This window comes from Ambystoma mexicanum, chromosome 2p, assembly GCF_040938575.1.
Source record: "Ambystoma mexicanum isolate Mex_15411 chromosome 2p, UKY_AmexF1_1, whole genome shotgun sequence".
NCBI lineage: Eukaryota > Metazoa > Chordata > Amphibia > Caudata > Ambystomatidae > Ambystoma > Ambystoma mexicanum.
In genome coordinates, this window is record NC_090923.1 from 1,212,432,452 (window position 1) to 1,212,452,599 (window position 20,148).

Consider the following 20,148-nt stretch of genomic DNA (forward strand, 5'->3'; position numbering starts at 1 on the left):
CCCACTAAATTCCTACGAGCCTTGCAGACCTATCCACCCTCAGATACTCTGCATCCAGCCACTGCCAACACTGTGTATCCTAGCTCCCCTGCAGAATGGATTACCCTCTTTGCCACCCCTCAAATACCCCTGATTCCATGCCCTCTCAGCCTGAGAAATTAAGATTAGGCTCTCGCCTCCACTGCAGTCTGACGTCTCACAGTGCACCCGCCCCACACGACTCCAACAAGTCCCACATTTATCTAACCTCTACGTCTCCACCTTTGCCTGCCTACATAGTGACGCCACCTTGCACCACAATCCACCACAAAGAGCCCCAGTCATCGATACCCCAACTTTTGAGGGAGCTCTTATTAAAGCACGCTCGTTGGTCGCTCACGCACCTGACATTGCTGACATTATTATCACCAACCAACTGGACTTTCTTGCTGTTACTGAAACCTGGCTACACCCTGCCGCAGGGCCCACCTTATCTCTAACCATTCCTGACAACTACACAATTATTCGATCAGACAGAGTCACTGGGAAAGGTGGTGGAGTGGCCTTCATAGCGAAATCCCACTTGAACCTCAGAGAATTCTTGAAGGCATACCTACCCATCAGCAGAACTCCTCTCAGTTAAACTCTCACTCTCGGATACCCGCCCTATCCTACTTCACCTCACCTGTCAACCCCCTGGAGCCAAATCTTCTTTTGAGGAAGACATCACTCATCTTCTAACCTTAAATACCAAACCAGGCTCACAAAACATTTTACTAGGCGACCTCAATCTAGGTCTCCATGACCCAAATGACTCTAGTGCCTCTACGTTGAACTACACCATTACACAACTAGGCTTCACTCAACGTATAAATGAGCTTACCGACTCCAAAAGGTAGAACTCTGGACTGAATGGCTGACTCTAATTGTGCCGTTACAATACTCAATAATACACCCTGTGCTTGGTCAGACCACCATTGCATCACCTTTTCATACCTAAAGGCACTCACAATAACACGCCTCCTGTTCTCGCACTACAATCCTTGTCCATCCAGGAACAAATGCAACATAACCTTAGAAAACCTTCTACCATTGATACAGCCTATCACTAACCTTCCTCCCAATGCAGATACAGACCCATCCTCCTTGGTTGACCTTTACAATGCTACCCTGGAACAAGCCCTAAACCAAATTTCAGTGCTAAAATTGAGAAAGGCTAAACCAGCCACCCATTTAAATAAATGGTTCTCGGCTGAACTAAAAGCGTTACTAATATTAAATGATCATCTGAAGCCAATTGGAGAAAAGCCCCATCCTCTCCCAACAAGGAAAGATTCTCCATTGCTGCGGCCACCTACAAAGCAGCCATTACCAATACTAAAAAAGAGATCTGTAATACAAGAATTCTGAATGCTAAATCTGGCACTAAAGAACTCTTCTCCATCTTAAGAGAACTGGAGTCGCCTGTGCCACCTTCTGAAGACTGTATTAAGGACAAAGCCTGGTGTGCTAATATCCAGCAAGCCTTATCAAACAAGATAGACCTTCTTCAATCCAAAGTCTAGACCAAAAAGAATAGCCTTACTCCCAATGCCCACTCACGCAATACACCCATCCCTCATTTGCCTTATTGCCCTCCATTCCACTTCTCCCCAGTAACTGTGGAAGAAGTGACAAATATAATCTCGAGCCTCAAACCGACTAACTGCCAGGGAGACACCTGTGCTGCCTCGGTTGTCAAGGAAGGTGCAAAAGAATTGTCACCCTTCATCACAGCTTTAATCAATTCCTCTTTCAAGAATTCCTCAGCCCCTAACCACCTCAAAGAAGTATGGGTCATGCTTCTGCTTAAAATAAAAAAAAAAAACCTAGATACCAATATACCGACAAATTACAGACCCATTACGACAGTCCCCTTCCTCCTGAAGATACTAGACAGGTTGGCCTATCTTCAAATTCAACAAAACCGGGAAGACAACAATCTCTTCGGCTTGCAACAATCCGGCTTTGAACCTAGGCATGGGAGTGAAACAGCTCTCTTGGACCTAAAAATCCAAATGGACGAAGCCAAAGACAAGGGCAACCTGGCCATCTTGCTCCTGCTGGATTTATCTGCAACTTTTCACCTGGTCGATCATCAAATCCCGACTAAACACCTCTCAACTGCTGCAGCATTCTCACTGAACGCCACCAACTGGATCCAATCCTTTCTTTCAAATAGGATCACTAGGGTCTTCACACCCACAGCGGCTGCCAATTCAGTCCCTATCCTGTGGGGAGTCCCCCAAGGATGCTTTGTCTCTCCATCACTTTATAAAATCTTTACTAAGCTCCTCTTTGATCGTCTTGATGATCTGGGTGTCACCTACACAAACTATGCGGATGACACCCAGGTCCTCATAACTCTCACTGGTTGCTATGAGAAAGATTTGGTAAAGCTAAATGAAATCTATCTAGAAATACAAGCTTGGATGGCCACACATAGCCTCTGCTTAAACGATGATAAAACGGAACTACTGATCGTTGGCACCCAAGTCCCTCTCAACAAACTTGACTCACGTTACCAATCAATCAACATCGACGGTAATAGCATCAAGATCACCAAAGAGGTCAAAATCCTTGGCGTCTACTTTGACTCCACCCTCTCCCTCAAAAATCAAGTAAACTCTACAGCCTCCACCACAGCGTATGCTAACAAATTAATCAATGCATGCAAACCCTTTCTGTCCTCAAACAGTTGCCTCACCCTAGCCAGGGCCTTGATTTTGTCCAAACTCGATTACTGTAACACCCTATTCTTAGGTTCTACTAATCACAACTTGAATAGATTCCAAGTTCTCCAGAATAATGCCCTTCATTGCGCTCTAAACATACCACGCACCAATCACATCTCCACCATTAGACGGGACTCACATTGGTTACCAGTATGTGACAGAATTGAACTATGTACTCTTGTCATCACCCACAAATGCCTGTCCATGACAGCACCCCAATATCTGATTGACACATTTTCATGGCATAACTCCACCAGACCTACTAGAGCACCATATCTACACTGCCTTAATATTCCCAAGTACAACCTAAAAACAGCAGGCAGGTCGAGCTTCCCGGTGTTAGCAGCAAAGTGATGGAACACACTCCCTACAAACATCAGAGCCGAACCCTCCTTCTGGTCCTTTAGATCCAAAGGGAAGGACCTGATCTTTACTCAGCAACTTTAGCTCTCTAGTCATTCGCTTATCAACACTTAGCCCATGCTTCTCTAGCTTGCCCTTAAGGCCTGACCTGTACTACTGCTTTATCTATCACCTTTGCCTTTCAGCCTGGGGAGCACTTACTCCCAATCCAACATCTCTGCGTCCACCTACTATCTGCCATGTTGCAGACATACAGACCACTTTGTAACCTGGTCCGCATGCCTGCTGTTGCTAATCAGACCATTTTGTAACCTGGTCTCCACAATTCTTCGTTTATCATTTTTGTAACTGTAATTCCGACCATTTTGTAACCTGGTCTTTACAATTCTTCGTCTTCATCTACTGTACTGTAACCTGCAACAAATGTTCTGCATCTAAGCGCCCAGATACCTCAGGGTTAGGTTGCGCACAAATAATAAACTAAACTAAACCTCTGTAGAGGGTCTTCCACCACACATCTGCATCCATGCCTAGAATGTTCTTCAACTTCTCATGCAGTAGTAATGTTGTCTCCATTCTCAATTCCGGGCAGTAAGTGTTGCAATGTTTCCTCCTGGGTGTTACAAACGCTTATCTAGTTTGATATAGTGGACTATGAGGAAATACATTTATAAATGCCAAAACCCAGCTGATGTCATTTTAATGTCAACTTAGTTTCCTGTGAAACAACCAATGTTGGGCCAAGCCCTGGACGCCTAATTGTTCTGTGCTAAGTGGCTTCACACCTTCCCACGATCACCGGGCATACCCCCAAGGGGCTAGTGTGGGAGCTAGGAACTTCAAGCGAATCTCTACAACACAATGGGAAAATAACACTGGGGGGGATAATTACTGAAATCTTTGTTCTCAGAGAGACAGGCGAGAGAGAGGTATACTATGGCTGATAAAGGGATCTGTTCACTGAAAGAAGGTTTCCACCATCTTGGAAATGCCTAGCCCACACTGCCTTCATGTCACAACCCCTCCTAACTTCCTGATTACAAGGCACTGTGGGAGCTGGTACCAAAGGGCAACCCCCTTGTTACAGCAGCAGGGATTAGCCCCTTATAGAAGACTAGACCTTGACTGATCTGTTTCTAAACGACTTTAAAAGGGGGCAATGCCTCACCCCGTAGTTGAATAATCTTTTAATCATTTTGAAAGAACCATCTTGAAGAGGATTTTACTGGTACTTTAGTTTGGGTAAAGACTGCCCAAGTCCACAGCCATTTTGGTGAAGATAAGGATTTCCAAGAAGTGAAGAATGCCCTGCCTCTTTCCCTTTCAAGGGAACGTGTGAAGTGGCCTGCTGTGGGAAAAGGCCTGCCTGCTGATTGGACACTGGCCCTCCTGACTCTGTCTGATGAAGGGACAAACCCTACAAGTATCTCTGGCATCCTTTCTGGCTGGAGAGGGCATAAGAAGGGTTCACCCTTTCCTCAGATACCTTGGAAGGGGTCTAACAGCACCCCAGGAGGAACGAGAAGCTATGCCTGGCTCTATCTGCACTTTTGAGCTGATTCAAGCCACTGCGAGCGCCTTGGAACACTTCTGAGCCACTGCAAAGAGCCAACTGAGCTGCCTTTGACACACTATAATTTGAACCACCTCGAGCACATTTGAGCTAAGCCAACTCAACATGGCCTCCCGTTGCCCAGCTTTGAGCTTCGAGCCATTGCTGCTGCTGAACCACTTTGCTTCATTGGACGCAGGCGACCCAGCTCACCACTGAGGTTGAATCACCACACTCATGCATCGAGCAACTGTTGAGCCTTCGAAAAATATGTATATTCACATGACCGCTTGTCCCAAGCTTCTCCGAACTTCAAACTATTGCTGCTTGTTGAATTGCACCACGTTTCTGGATTATGACTAGCTTGACCCTGACCCGTCTCACCAGAAAGCGCACAGAAGCCTGGCTTAATGCTGTTGAGTCCAAGAAAAAAGACATTAAGGTATCTACAGTGGTCCTGTCACCCTGTGTGTTGGACCCTAGTGACATAAGACCTTACGGTTTACCTTAAAAGACATATTCTTGAACGTCAACGTGCCACAAAGATTATTTGCCTGTATATCCCTGTTTTTCATACCCAGGGTGTCTCTTCTCTCCAAACGCCTGTATTAACTGTGTATTTCCTTATAAGGGTGGGTTGCTAGTGTTTTCATTATTTGTGCAATTAAAGTCTTATTGGTTATTGAACCTTGATTGTACATTTCTTTTATTTTGGAACCATAGCGCAGTGTTGTTTGGATGCTTCTGTACTAGCTCACATCTCTTCTGGAGAGTATCGCCCGCCTACTGCCCATGCTACCACAAGAAGCGAAGGAGGCATACCATTCTGCTATGCCCGTTTCACCTTTATTATTGTGGTAACTGCTGGTTTAGCTGTAATGTGGGGCTGAGTAAGACTTTAGAAGCCACCACTCATCCCTGTACTCCTGTGGAGCAGTACACATTTTGTCCCAGTCTCCCAAAGCTGTCCACAGAGAAGAATCTTTAGTACTACTCCCAGCCACTACCCCTGAATGGCCCTGGGAATTTGAGGCCTGGGCCTTGTCCACTGCTGAGGTTGGGTGAGCTGAGAAAGCAGCACAACACCTTTACACAAGATCCATAAAGGACCAATAGCTATCTTGACCACAAGTGACTTAAAGATGAGTGTTTTTCTTTGGTGCACTGGGCCTCTTGTGGGAGGTCTAGTCTCATTGAACGGCACCTAGTAAATAAAACGCACAGAAGCTGAGGCCAGTGTGGGTGAAGGCCCATCCACCTCTTCCAGAGAGAGTGGGGCAATTTTCTTTTCTCACATATGCAACAGTCTTAGCTTTCTGTGGACAGAAAGGCTTTTTTATGTTTTAGCTCATAAAGTTCATTTTAGCAATATTTAGAGAAGCACAAACTATTTCAATGGATAGCGATAGATGGCAAACGTGTATGAATACACATACCCTTAGTATAGCAGAGGCATTATTAAACCCATGTGTATATCTAAGGCATGGCAATTTGCTGGAAGGTGAACATTCTGTGTATGCCTTAGGTGCAATTGGTTGCCTTTGTTGTCAATGTAATGGAAAAATTGCCTAAAAGAACATGTTTTATTTCCTTCACTTTTTTGTGTGATGTGTTTGCCTGTTTTGTGTTAATTACTTCAACGACTGTTGACACCTGTAATGGTGAGAACACTATTGCAGTTCTTAAGTCATGGGGTGGTATTTATGAAGGTATTTGAGACTGCACTTGATTTATAACAGTGAAAACCTATTGACTTTGCCAATGCTTGTTCCAAATATGAATGCCCAAAAACCAGAGAAAACCGTCCTGGGTGCCCTCCCTTTCAAATCTCTGTCCACGTAGAAAATGAGACCAAGCGATGCCTGCTCCTATAGGTGAACATATGTATATGTGGCACATCTGGGTTTGTTCCAGTCCCTAGATTACTGAGTGAGAGCAGTGACACATCTAGCCCTTCACTAGAGGGGGATGTCATCAAGATTTTATATGGTGTTAATCCCCGTTCCAGCCCCTGGTACGGGGGATTAAGGCTATTAGCACCCCGGGTTGCCAAAGCAGTAAGTAACCCGAGGTGCTAATAAAAAAAGAGGATGTTCCTTCATTCGGGATGCCATCCGCGTCTACTTGAACGAAGGAAAATACTTTGCCAAGTTGGCCGCCATGGAAATGGAAGGCGAGGCCCCATACGGAGCCCCTGATCCCTTTCCTTGTTGGCCAGCGGGAAGCGGGGAGAATGAGCGGCTGCGGTGGTGGCATTCGCCGCCGCAGAAATAAGGTATGTGCCGAGTTGGAGGGTGATAAAAGAAAAAAAAGGGGCGGATGGGAAGCAGAGGGATGGGGGAAGATGGCGGCGGGGAGCCGCCCGTCAGGTGGCATGAAACGCAGGCTTTCACCGGCGGTTCAAGCCTGCGTTCCTAGACACCTGATTGGCTGGCTCCCCTTGCAGAGTGCTAATTGAGTTCCTTGTAATGGACAATTTCCAGCTATTTGTGGTAAACAAAATATAGGTTTTAGAAAGTTTCAAAAGGGAAGGGCAAGAAATCCTTCAGGCATGTCAAGATTTTTAACAGTTCCACAGAATCTGTATTTGTGGTCCCGTATAAGTAAATTTACTTATTCCATTTAAGTATTTCTAGGGGTAGTTCAAAGCATGCATGTCACAGAGGCGATCCCTTTCATGTCTCAATCATCAGGACAATGCAGCCCCAAAATATTGTCTGCACTTCTCAGCACTCTCTCCCCAATAGGGCACCACGCCTGTGTGCAACGTATCAGCCAAAGAATATGGGGGATCGGACTAATCTGATCGTTCTCCTTGCACCCACTCTCTCCCGATGGGGCACCATGCCTGTGCGCAACGCATCAGTCATGGAACACGGGAGATCGGACTCATCCGATTTGGTATCCTTGCGCCCACTCTCCCGATTGGGGCATGCCTGTGCACAACGCATCAGCCAAGGAACACAGGAGATCGGACTCATCCGATTTGGTATCCTTGCGCCCACTCTCCCGATTGGGGCATGCCTGTGCACAACGCATCAGCCAAGGAACACAGGAGATCGGACTCATCTAAGCCGGTCTCCTTGCAACCCCTTTAAATAGCAAGAGAAAGTTAAGAACTCTTCATCTTGAGAGAGAACCACCCACATGTTCAACAACACTTGAAATATCATCTTAAATCAGAAGTATACTTTGTGCTAACCCTCTCGTGTCCGCCACTATCAGAAACGTGCCTTTATCATACCCATTTATGCAATACACACAAAATCAACCTTCACACACAGCAGTAAGCATCTACAAACATGGCGCGCCACTGGTCCGTTCTCTAGTCCTATCGCCCCCCTCTCCCCTTCCAATTGACTGATCCTGTGCTCTACTATCTGAATGAAACACATACCCAAGTTAGGTTGACCAGACGTCCCGGTTTTGCTGTGACCGTCACAGTATTTTACCCTTGGTCCCGGCGTCCCGAGACTTTTTTAACTGTTAAAACCATTTCCCGGGATTTGAGGGATGGCGGGCTAATGTCCCGGTTTTTGCTGGTAATCCTTGAATGAATGCCACAATCAGGCTGGACACGGCTTTTCATGGTTGCATTTGATTGTTTTGCACACTCCCTCTCTTCCTCCATGGCTTCTCACCTCCAATGAGCTTTTACTAAGCATGTACTTTGCGTGGAAAAGGCCGCCGACATAGACATAGTACTACAGTTTCATTGGAGTCCAATGTGCATTTGGTCCTTTTGTCTTTATGTCCGCTGAAACTGTTTGTTTGTTTGTTTGTTTATTTATTTTTATAGCGCCGAACCCGAAGGTAACTGGGCGCAATTTACAAGAGGTTATACGTATACTTTCGGCATGAGATAACAGTAGTTATAAGATAGACAGCAAAGATGAATTACAATGGTTATGTACATAGAGGTAGCAGCAAAAATGCAGAATATTACAGTAATTATATACATTAACATGTAGAGGATCATACAAAAGGGTACAGGTAAGGTCAAGTATTTGGGGTGTGTCAGTGGTCCTTGGCTATGAGGCAGTTAAGGATGTTACGCCTAAAGTTAGGGAGGATTGGTCTGCTCTCAAGGACGGAGGGAGGGCGTTCCAGTGCTGTGCTGCCATAACAGGGAAGCTGCTTCCCGCAGCTTTTTCTAGTTTAAATCTAGGTACGAACGGTCAGGAGGAATTGGCTGTCCTGGTGGGGCGTACTGTGGATTTTTTGATGATTCTCTCCGAGAGGTATAGTGTGGAAGGCTTTGTTGAGACATTTATGGGTTAGCAAAACAGTTTTAAGCAAGATTTTGTCACTGATGGATAGCCATTTGTTCTGTCTCCTTATGTCTGAAATATGTTCTCTTCTGGGTGGGCCCTGTGCCGTTCTAAGAGCATCGTTCTGGAGGATTTGGATTTTATTAGCAATATGTTTGCTTGCACCCAAGTACAAGGCAGTGCAATAGTCCAGCTTGGAGAGGATGGGGGCTCTGGCTAGGACATTGCAGCTGTCCTTGGAGAGAAAAGTATTGCAGGCTCTGGTCAGCTTACAAGTATAAACTGTGTCTGAGGCCATGGCATTGTTTGCCTAATGTGAGAGTAGAGTCTAGGTAGAAGCCTAAGGTTTTTACCTCTTTTACCACTATGATGGTATTTCCATCGATATTGAAAGGAGTATATTTGGAACTGAGTTTGTTCAGGTTGACTGTAGTCCTACTTCTATGTTGGTGGCCCATCCGGTTTTTTTATTTTAAAAATCTGGTCAGCCTAACCCAAGTGTCTTCACCACTAAGCACTTAGAAAGGCACTCAGGACCGGGGCACTTCCGGCGTGCGCCCATCAACGCTTCAGGATTCATATCTGCTTTTCTCCTCTATCCCACTAAAACTATTATGCATGGCCTCGGCCAAAATGGCACTGGTGCACAATGCCAAGCCCCTTTACATTACATCTAAAATGCTGCACCAAAGCGGAACTAAGAGGTCGCCATACCTTATATGTGGCCAATAGAAGAAGTAGGGCAAACACAGACAGGGAAACGCCTCATTACATGCATAGCAGATTTCCGCCCTGGTTACCATATGCTTTAAATAACGTTACTGCATGTGATGAGTGCATGTAGGCGGTGCGTAGCACATGACAAGGACCGGCTGTGAAACATTAAATGCCAACTGCAGTATTTTAGAAAAGCTGCCTGTTAAGTGTTTGCTGCTTATTTAAATCAATTTCCATCCGTGTCTGGTGGCTGGAAATGGAGTGTGTACAGCGGCGCATCATGATAGGTTATGATATGTTAGGTTATTTATAACGCGCTTAATACCCAGAGGTTTCTAAGGGATCAAACGTGTGTTGCTCTGTGTCGTATTGCTTCCAAGGCGAGCACGTTGCCCCTGAGCTATCCTCCCGAGACATCATACCGCTTCGGGCCCATATTACATCACGTAGAGTCAGTAGTGACCCCCAGAACCTTTTGTGCCTTCAATTAAAGATGTACTCTAGCACGCCAATTTCTTGTTGGTGGGTTTAACATTTTTACCTGCATAGTTTTGGGTAAAGGAATAAATGAGAGGTATTTTAATGAGGTATATTGCACCTCGTGATCATGCATCATTTACCGCATGAGGAATTCATTTCTCCTGGGGTAAATACATCATGACCTTGACCTGTGATTAGAAACGTTTTAATTGTTGAGTGTTGGAAACGTTGGCTGTATTTAGTATTATTGCCTGACCCATTATGGCGCCCGAAAGCAGGGAGAGCACTGCAACCGGGAAAAGAGGGGAACATGTAAAATGCAGGTTACAGTCAGAGGTACACAAGGAAACAGGGAGCAAAAAAACCGGCAGAGTTAGCGGACACATGGGGAACGAGCAATGCTGTTCATGAAAAAAGAGAAACACAGAGCGAGAGCAGGAGCCTGTCAGTGAAGAGGGGTAGCAACGCAGCAGAAAAAACGCCGGTGCAGCTCGCGCCCGGGAGCGGGGGGCGGGGAGTAGCACGACGCAATTAGAGCGAAAATTAAGAAGGGCAGACATAGAAGAGAAGTGAAAGATGGAGCCGCAAGTTCAAAAATAGCAAGACGTGCGAGAATCCGACAGAGAAGAAGCAAGGAGTGAAACATGACGAACAGTGAGAACGGAAGGTGAGACTTTTCTTATTTTTCCTCAAGGAATTTGACGTGGCATGGCCCTGGCTCTAAAGTGCAGCAACATCAGCATACTGTACAGCAGCCTGTAGTGTAGCGGGTGCAACTCCAGCACCAAGGCACCAATCACGCCGGTGTTTCAGAAGATCCACTGACTATGTAACTACCTCACACTGGCAGTCCCAGTACTCACATTTATTTTGTGTGACTATCATGAAAACATGCAGTGGGCAAAGCTCTCGGGGACCGCACTTACACGTGGGCCTGGGTTGCAAGAATTCAGATGTGAAGTGACCAGAGTCTTCAAACAGGTATTTGGGACAGCACCAGCCAGCCTAGGTGCTTTATTGTACATATTTATATTGCAAATATTTACATTGCTAGTCACATGTTATTTGCTGTGACAAACTTCACTGCCAGACCTTACTTTTGTGGTGTGCCCTGCGCACACACCGATGCCCGTGGACCCCCTCCCGCTACAGACCTCACAAGGACATATCTATGTGGTTTGGGCTCCCCAGTCGCTCTGCGCGGCTGGTAACGCCCCCTTTATTTATACTGCACGCGGTGGAGTGCAACATCACTCCGCCGCGTGCGTGCAGCCCTTAAAGGGGCAGCATCACACTCCTCCTTGTTCATAACAAAACGAAACAATGAACAAAGGATGCTTAACAGTTCGAACAGCTACATTCACTGCACACAAACCCAGGAGCCCCTTTAATAGCAGCCACCCGGGTCCCCGGGACATTCAGGGCTCCCACTCACAGTCTTACTCCAACACAAAGTCAGTGAGACGGGCAGGTTTCCCTTGCACAGTCCTCTGGGGGTGCCGCCTGCCACCATCTCGGCTCGGACTCCCTTCTCCTGCCGTCTCCCGAGCCTGGGACCCGGGGAGGCATGTGGAACCACCACCTTCATCCGGAACTTCCACTGCCGGCCTGCTGGACATCGGTTCAGTCCTTGGTTCTCCCAGGCGCTTGAAGAAGCTCGCGTTTCGTGTTACTGAGGTGTGTCCGTCTGAGGTGGTCACCATTGACCCTTTTACCGCCACCACATCCAACGGTGCTTGCTCATAAGTCAGGGACAGCTTCCCTTGGGGGTGCCGGTTCTTTACCAGTACCTTGTCCCCGGGCTCCAACCTCTGCGGCCTCAGTCATCTCCGTATGTTCTCGGTTACCGTCCTTTCACGGCGCTCCCGCTCCACTTCTTCGTTGTTGATCATGGCACGCTCCCGCTCACCGCACTCTGGCACAAAGTCTTGTGGACACCGTTGGAACATTGCCTCTGCCGGGGCCACCCGAGTGCAAGTATTGTGGTAGGCTCTCAGGAATTTGTACAGTGCCCTTTCCAGGCACTTGCCTTCCCCTTGGGTGATGCGAAAGACCTTGTTGAGCATCTAGCTTATCCTCTCAGCCTCCCCATTGGTCTGGGGCCACAGCGGTGATGTATGCCGTACTCCTCCATCAGTCCCGCAAAACTATCCCCCTGGAACGGTGGGCCGTTGTCGGAGCAGAGCACCGTGGGCAATCCGTGGGTGTCAAAGATCTTTTCAATAGCCACCACCACCTGTCGAAAGCCACCGACTCAATGAACTCCACCTCTGGGTAGCGCGACCATTCGTCTACCACCAACAGGAAGTGGGTGACCTCGATGTGGAGCCAAAGTCAGCATTTACCACTTCCCACAGTTTGGTCCCTCTCGGCATGGTCTCGATTTCTGGCTCTCTCTGGGCAGGGGGCACTGCTTGGCACCATACACATGATGCCACTATTTCCTCAACCCTTTGTTCCAGGTCAGGAAACCAGACCTTCTGGCGTAAGCGTGCTTTTGTCTTTGCCGCACCTTGATGACCTGGGTGTGCCAGCACAATCATTTCTGAGGTATGACAATGCAGTCCCCTCTTAGCAAGAGTCTGTTGTCTGAGAATGTAAACTCCCCTCTTACTCTCCACAGCTGTTCCAGGGTGGACTTAGCCTCCTGTGTTCTGTTCGCCAAGGAGTCAATCACCATCCGCCACGAGTCCTGCTGGATGGCTGACTTGAGTATTCGGAAGCAGTCATCCTCCCCCGATGCCTGTTCAATATCCTGTATGGGCACAGAGTTGGGTGTCGCGGCCTCCACCACGAGCTGTACATGTTCGTCCGCCTCCTACGCATGTGGATGGCACCCCAACAGTACCCTCTCGCGGGTGTCTCGACAGGTAGTCTGCTGCGTTGTTACTTCCAGGCTGGTACACTAGCGACACACCATACTCTAACTAGCACCAGCATCCACCGTTCAATTCGGGCAGGCGGTTTGGACGAGGACCCCGCTAGGATAGGCAGTAGAGGTTTGTGGTCCGTGACCACAGACACTGGTCGTCCCAGAACATACAGTCAAAAATGGCGACATCCCCACAGGACGGCCAGGGCCTCCCGCTCGATTTGGGAGTATCGTTGCTCCGTCTCCGATAGCGCTTTGCTGGCATACACAATGGGACGGACCTCTTGATTGGCATCTATCTGCGTCACTACTGCCCCCAGGCCAAACGGGCTGGCATCGACTACAATTTCTGATTCCAGTGCAGGGTCGAAGAAGGCCATGATGTCTTCTGCCGTGAGGGCACCCTTAATGTCCTCAAAAGCCACCTGATCGAGAGGGCCCCACTGCCAGGCCATGTCTTTTTTCGTGAGGGCCCTGAGGGGCTCTGATCTTGCTGCCAGTTTGTGGATGAAACAGCCACAGTACGTGACCATTCTGAGGAAACTCCTCACCTCCGAGATGTTTTCAGGGTCCAGGGCCTCCATGATGTCCTTTACCTTGCGTGGATCGGGCGACACCCCACCGGCCCTGAATACAAAACCAAAGAACTCAATGGTGGTGCGGAGTAACTCACACTTTTCTCCTCGGTGTAGGGTCAGGCCAAGAGACTGCAGGCGTTCAAAAGTCTTAGTCAATTTCACCAGGTGGTCCGACCCCGATTTGGCAAATACAAGGATGTCATCACTAATGTTTAGGACGCCCTCAAGATCTGCCAGCGCTCTACAAATGATATTCTGAAATACTTCAACTGCGGATGACACCCCGAAGCTCAGCCTCTTGTATCTATAGAGACCCCTGTGAGTGGTAAAGGTTGTTATGTACCTTGACTCAGGGTGTAGTAAATACCACCTGATGGTACCCTGCCCGGAGGTCCAGCTTTGAAAAGAACCGGGCACCCTGTAGTTCAGTGCTGATGTCATCAATTGTGGGCGTGAGGTGTCGCTCCCTCTTAATAGCCTTGTTGGGCAGGTGCATGTCCACGCAAATGCGAACAGGGTCCGGTTATTTCGGTTTCCGAGCCACTACAATTGGAGACACCCATGGTGTCGGGCCCTCAACCTTCTCTATTATGTCCAATTTGACCAAGTTGTCGAGTTCTTTATCCACCAGATCTCTTAGGTGAAATGGGACCCATTGATGCTTGAGGGCAATGGGCTGAACCGAGTCATCTATGTGTAGTTTCACCGGGTCACCAGCCATTTGTCCAATTCCTTCAAACAGAGCAGTGTGTTTCTCCAGGAGGGTTTGAATGTCATCCACATACACAGAGTATGCAAACGCAACGATGCCCAGTGTCTCTGCCGCCGCACAGCTTAGCAAGGTGTTACTGCTGACAGGTGTCACATAGAATCGGGCCCTTATGGCCGACCCACCATGTTTAACATCTGCAACAAATGCACTGTCTAGCTGGATTGGGTCTGCTCCTCCAAAGGTGAAAACGCAAGCCTTAGGCTTGGTCAAGATAGGAGGGCATACTATGGCGTCATAGTGTTCACGAGCCATAACGTTCACTGAAGCCCCCGTGTCTACCAGTACACGGACTGAGGATTCATTCACCAGCACCAGACATCGAGGCTGCCTCCTTGTCTTCGCCTTTGAGACGCCTATGCTAGATACGAAGAACACGTTTTCTTCTTCGTCCTCCTCTTCCTCATCCGGGGCCGGATTGTCCTCTGCCTGGTCAAGCTGAGCAACGTTCGAGGAGCACTGCTGCCGGAAGAACCCAGCTCTCAACGGGCCTCTGGAAACCACCACAGGAGCAGTGGCCCTGCACATCATAGCATAATGGTCGGCACCACCACACCTGCCACATGTCTTCCCAATCGCCGGGCATTCTGCTGGGTGGGGAATGTCATATCCACACTTGGAGCACGAGTTGACAGGAGCCAAACCCCTCTCTCGTGGACTCATTCCCCCGCGTCTGGCTCTCCTGCTGCGTCCCACTGCACAGATCTCTTCAGCCTTGCTGGGCCGTACCCCCGCTCCTATTCGGGACGCTCGCAGGTCGGAAACCTCCTGGCACCTCCCTAGTTCCAGAATGCGTGGCAGGGTGATGCCGGGTTCCCTCAGGACTTGTCTTTTTAGTTTGCCAGACGTGCAACCCTGGATCAGCTGGTTCCTGATCATTGTCTCTGGATCCAGCCATGCACATGGCACCGCCAACCTTCTCAGCCTCCCATAGAACGTGTCAAGTGTCTCGTCATCTTTTTGGTGTGCTGCCCCCATGAGAAATCTTTCATAGTCAGCATTGGCAAGGGGTAAGAAATAATCATGGAGAGCATCCTTCGCCGCTGCATATGAGACATCACGTGGCTGAAGTGACAAAAATACCTCATGCACAGCTGGACCTGCGCAGTACAGAAAGGTAGCTAGCTTGCTGTCATCATTAGTCTCCATTGTGGCGCAGAAATTCATCTGCAGTCTGTCCATCCACATCTTCCAACGTAGCAGCAGGCTCGAAGGTGCCCCTGAGATATCAAACTCAGGCATTGGTAGTAATGCACCTGGGGGTCTTGCACCTGGTAGTTGTGGTGCAGCCATTGCAGGGGGCTGCACTGGAGGTTGAACAGCCGCTACAGGAGGTAGTACTGGAGGTTGGACAGGTGCCACATGAGGTTGTACTGGAGGTTGGACAGGCACTTGAGGCTGACCTTGATCTGGTTGCTGTTGAGGTGCTGCTGGCCCACCGCCATCCCTTGCCTTGAGCGCAGAGGCACCTTTGCGTGAGACCCCAAAGGCCGCAACTCAGGCTCCTTCTCCTTGAAGGCAGACAGATGATGACTCAGCAGACTCCTTCTTCTCACAGGCAGGCAAATGATGATTCAGCCTTTGCACCAGCTTGATCTGGTGGCGCACCAATGATGTTGCCAGGGGGTAACTGTCATCAATTCTGTTCCACCCTGTGGGTGGGAGTCCCAAAAATTGAGCCAGGTGGGCCCAGAGACTGTAGCTTAGCAGGCCTCTCCAGGATCCACCATTCACTCGGTATAAAATGACAAAAATGAGCACAATTTTCATCCAGAACCACAGCATGTGGTATTAGCAGCGCTCCGCTGCCAAGCGTTTCAAAAATTGACCTTGTATGGCCTTTATATCTTTAAGAAAACACTGCCGCAGCCTTCCTAGGCCCGGTCACAAAATGGCCACCGACCGCGTGGACTGCCTCCTGCCCTGTGGCATGATCGAATGGTGTGGATGTTGCAAAATAAACAAAAATCACTGTTGATGTCACCGCCCAGCCCGGGATGCAGTCCCGCCTCGTCGCCACTGTTGTGGTGCGCCCTGCGCACACACTGATGCCCGTGAGCCCCCTCCCGCTACAGACCTCACAAGGACATGTCTATGTGGTTCGGGCTCCCCGGTCGCTCTGTGAGGCCAGGAACGCCACCTTTATTTATACTGCACGCGGCGGAGTGCAACTTCACTCCGCCGCGTGCGTGCAGCCCTTAAAGGGGCAGCATCACACTTACTTGTGGATGGTGTGGTCACCAAGGGGGCCAAGAGCCACCACAAGCCAGATAATGCTGGGGCTTGGGACGGCGTGGAGAGGATCACCTGCCACCCCCAAGTGCCACACACGGGGGGCACGGGCTCATCAGATTGCCACCTTAGAAACTATTTTCCCCTTAAGGGAATCGGTCATGTGGGATGGCCCTGTGGAGCCAGCAGCGCATGCATGCATGGCTCCCCTCAGGTGCAGGGGCGCAAACCAACCCAAAGTCCCACATCAAAACTGCAAGCCATTCCCAGCAGAATGACACATTATCCTATCTCCATACCAAGAGACACACCGGAGATCCCTTGGGCAAGAGGGAGAAGCTGGAAGCCTTTTCAAGAAGGCTGTCTGGGAGTACAAAGAAGGAGTATGTTTTGACACAGATGGCAAGGAGTGCTGAAGGAGCCGAGACAGGAGGCCATAAGCTATACTCAGGAAGTTGGGGAGAGAAGGAACCAGGAGACTCTGGTAAGGAGGTGATGGGAGGATGGAGGATGGTGCAGGGGCCTGGGCAGAGGAAGTTCCAGGCGGATGGGGAAATAATTACTGAGCAGACAGGGGAAAGGAAGACACAGGATGATATTGAGAGTCAAAACAAAGAGGGTGGGAGAAAAAAGACCCAGGACGCTGGCGAGAGAGTGGCAGAGAGAGAGAGAGTCATGGGGCTGGAGATTGCAGGATTCAGGAGGCTAGGGAAAGAGAGATCCTAAAAACTGGGCATAGAGCCACAAGAGGTTGGGAAGAGAGACACAGGAGGTTGGGGAAAGAGAAACAGGAAGAGGTCAGGGAGGGAGAGACATACAAGCTAGGGAAAGAAAAGCAAGCTTTTCAGAGAGGAACCCAGGAGGTAGGGGCGAGAGAAACACAGGAGGCTGGGGAGAGAAAGATCCAGTAGGCTGGCGAGAGAAAAAGACTCAAGGGCAGGGAATTGCAAGATCCAAGAGACTAATGGAGAGAGGCAGTTGTATACGTCATTGGACCCCACCACCTCACTTCCGTCATATTTGATAAGCAACAAGAAGACACTGTGCCTGACACAGGGTATCATCCAAATATCGCATTGAAGATATGAGAGATGGTATGCACTTAGACAACTGTACCGAATGTACCCTCGAACTGATGCAGTCGAAGGAAGTCGGCAGACACCACTGGACATAGAAGAACTATAAGTAAAGTCAGACAGGTGTAAAGTGAAGTCATGAAGAGAAGACACGAGGGTGCAGTGAAACGATATATAAGAAATCATATACACTAAGAAGATAAGTAATAAGAAACGTAGATGTATATATGCAGAAACGCAAAGTAGATAAGACATATAGAAGCTTGCTAACGTAGGAAATATAACGTGAGTAAAGTAGCCATGTTCAGAAAATGGATGTCGGATTTGTATACTAGTAAGCAAGAAGCCTGAAGGAGAAAAGCCAAGACTGCAGAGTTGACAAGCACTGGAATACAAATTTGTGCAAGAACAAATAATATTTGTTTGGCTCAGGATCAAGGGTGCTATAGCAAGAAGCAACTGCACGGCACAAAAGGAGTCGAAGAGGATAAGCCATGTGCGTAAGACATATTTCTCTTAGATTAAATAAAGGAGTGAACATTTGCGAGTGCCAAGTATTGAACAATCAAAGATGCAGAAAGCATATGTAAGACGGAGTAATCAAGTCTCCAGAGGCCGAAGAGTAATAGCACCTAATATAATTGAATCAAATAGCACTAAATAAGAGGACAGGAAGGACAAAATTGTGGTCTCCTCACACATGGTGCAAGACCAGGAAAGAAGGCCTATTCATAAAGTTCCAGGCGAAGATAGCAATGTATATTCAGTCCCTTTAAAAGTTCCGGAGAAGAGAACAGTCAGCAAGGTCAACTACAAAGAAGAAGCCTTGGCTTAGGGCCTAACTGATGAGAGATGGTAGACTAATTGGTCAAGTGGGCAGTTGTCTGATCTTGTTCCCTGCACCTGGGTTTCGTTTTGCTTACGTGCTGCTAACGAGCGAATGTCCAAGGTTGGAGGAGAGTGCCAACCAATCATGAGGGCCTATGAAATGATGGACTATACATTGTTCCAAAAGCCTATCCACTGCTGTTATTCTGCCTTATCTGTATTATACGTAGTTAAAGATAGTTTAAGGTGTGCCTACTTGATAAGGAGAAGCCAGTGATGTTACGAACACCTATGCAGACTATAGGTATATATGTTCCCTTAACCAATCCCTCCGCCCGATAGGTTTTTACTGTTTGCCATGTTGGATGACACCATAGCTGACATACCTCGAGGTATAAAGCCTTTTGTGTAATTGAAATTCGATGTCAGTATGTGAGCTGCGATTTGTTATGCTCGGCAGGTTTCCCTACTTTATTTAATTGACAATAAAGTAGTATTTTGCCATATTCTTTGAGTCTGTCCGGTTATTTGGGCCTGAGATTAGTTGTTGTGATAATCCCATCCAGCACCTGGAATGCTCCAGGTGCTACTGCACACTAGGGAAAGAGAGGCCCAAGAACTTGGGAGTCACAAGAGGTTGGGGAGAGAGAGACCCAGTAGGTGGGGGAAAGAGACACAGGAGGAGGCCAGGGAGAGAGGGACATAAAAGCCGGGGAAGCAAGAGGTTGTTCAGAGAGAAGCCCAGGAGGCAGGGGAGAGAGAAACACAGGAGGCTGGGGAAAGAGAGAGGTCTGGGTAGTTGGGGAGATAAAGATCCAATAGGCAGGCAACAAAAAAGACTCAAAAGGCAAGGGATTGAAGGATCCTGCAGACTAGGGAAAGAGAGACCCAAGAACAGACGAGTGACAAGAGATTGGGGAGAGAGAGACCCAGGAAGCTGTTGAGAGACCCAATGAGGTGGGGAAAGGTGGCCAGAGAGAGTGAGCCCTTGAAGCTGCGAAAAGAGATGCAAGAGGCCGTGGAGAGAGAAAAGCAGGAGGCTTGGGAGACTAGAAACCAGAAATTTGGAAGAAACAGATTGCAAAGTTAACTCTTGATACAGAGGTGCTTAAGGTGGAGGTGGTGAGAGATATTAAGTAGGAGGCGGTGAGAGGAACCATGGGGAAAGGGTGAAGTAGCCATCCCTTAATATAAAGGTGCCTAAGGAGGAAGTAGTGAAGTGCCAGGACTTTGAGCAGGAGAGAGGGAAATTGTGTTTAAAGGCCATAGAACCAGGACCTAGAGAGAGGGGAGTGGTGAGAGGCCCAGAAAGGACCAGGTAAAGACCTTAGGTTGGCCTCATGTCTACCTGTGGGTTCAGGCCTTATTTTGCTCTGGCATGACATGAACTATTGAATCAACCTGACTGACTAATGGGCTCGCTGACTCCCCGCTGTACGCCAGCTGCACACGAACATCGTCAAGGAGATTGCCAGAGACTGAGACTGCTATGGACTGAAACTATCGCCCCGACTATGTTTGAGTTACTTTTAGGCACCTTCGTGGCCACAGGGGATTGCTTCAATTTTCCTTATCAACATCCTAATAAAGACATATTGGAAAATATATTCCATGGCTGGCTCTTGTCCAATCTTTCTGTGCTTTGTGACATTGACCC